General features: G+C 39.1%; 1 pseudogene; it reads right to left on the bottom strand.

Annotated features, from left to right (window-relative positions):
- Positions 1-720: 720 nt before the first annotated feature.
- Positions 721-946, bottom strand: LOC123926068 (annotated as a pseudogene).
- Between the last annotated feature and the right edge of the window lie 618 nt (positions 947-1564).

The following is a 1564-nucleotide window of genomic DNA, read 5'->3' as shown; positions in this document are numbered from 1 at the left end:
TTACCCAATGTTTTACATCAATTGTATCTCAATAATGATGGGGGGAAAAAGAATTGCATGAGTACGGATATAGACCACAAAGAAATTTAAAAAAAGTAAAAACTGGGGTGGGAGGTTGGGGGAACAGGTGGTGGGTAATGGGGAGGGCACGTTTTGCATGGAGCACTGGGTGTTGTGCAAAAAGAATGAATACTGTTACGCTGAAAAAATAAATAAAATGGAAAAAAAAAAGTAAAAACTGATATTTAATTCTGTTGGTAGGAAATTTTTACATATGTTTGAAACAACTTAGGTATGTGAATCTACTTTTTCCGATTGGAAATTTTATGGAGTCTAAATAGAGATAGAGTAATTTCAATGAATATTTAGCACCCGAGTTAAGTTGTAAACATGTAAAAAACATGTAAAATAGTCCATTAATAATTTGTATATTAATTATATATTGAAATGATAATAAAAAATATAGTGAATATATTTTTAAAGATAGTAGATTTAATGTGTTGGATATACTTGGGTATATAATTCAGATTAATTTACCTCTTTATGGTTTTTAATGTGATAACTAGAAAAAAAATTTTTTTACTATTATAAAAGTTTATTTAACAAAGAAGTTCAATATGAAAATGCACACGACCTGATTTTTATATTGCAGTAAAACAGGTACTATGGAGAGGGGATATGTAAAAGCAGTTGATTTCTTCTGATGAACATACCCGTTGTTTATACGCGTTCCAAGGCTTCTAACGTGATCACACTCTTTCCTCGTATTACCACCATATTCCAATATTGTTCTGTTGCCCACAGCTGCCATCTCCACACATTCATCTATCACGAGATTCATAAACGGATCGAACCCCCATAATATTCCTTGGCCACGTCTGCCGCCATTTAATTTCAATGATAATTTCTTGTCCATAAATTCTTTCAACTCAAGAGGGTAAGCTTTGCTTATGGTGTCTACTCAGCGAGCTCAAAGGTGCCTCCAAATGTAATTTGTGGCATTCCTCTCAGCTGGAAAATTTTAAATCACACGCAGGGAGGTGCCTGTCTGGCTCAGCATTTGCCTTCAGCTCAGGTCGTGATTCCAGGGTCCTGGGATTGAATCCTGCATTGGGCTCCCTGCTCAGCCGGGAGCCTGCTTCTCCCTCTCCCTCTGCCTGCCACTCCCCCTGCTTGTACTCTGTCTCTGTGTGAAATAAATAAAATAATATATCTAGGGATGCCTGGGTGGCTCAGTTGGTTGAGTGGCTGCCTTCGGCTCAGGTCATGATCCCAGCATCCTGGGATTGAGTCCCACATCGGGCTCCTTGCTCAGCGGGGAGCCTGCTTCTCCCTCTGCCACTGCTGCCACTCTGTCTGCCTGTGCTTGCTCGCACTCTCTCCCTCTCTCTCTCTGACAAATAAAATCTTTAAAAAATAATAATATATCTATAAGTCCATGTGGATCCCTGAGTACTCCCTCACTCATCACCTCAGGAAGTCACTTTGTATGAACCCCCTGAAGACTGTCAATCTTCCTATGGGTATAATTTCCCTTTATTTGTGCCAAACTCACTGCTGGGTT

The sequence above is a fragment of the Meles meles genome, chromosome 15, assembly GCF_922984935.1.
Source record: "Meles meles chromosome 15, mMelMel3.1 paternal haplotype, whole genome shotgun sequence".
Lineage (NCBI taxonomy): Eukaryota > Metazoa > Chordata > Mammalia > Carnivora > Mustelidae > Meles > Meles meles.
The sequence above is the reverse complement of the archived record's forward strand: the minus strand, read 5'-3'. Positions and strand labels throughout refer to the sequence as shown.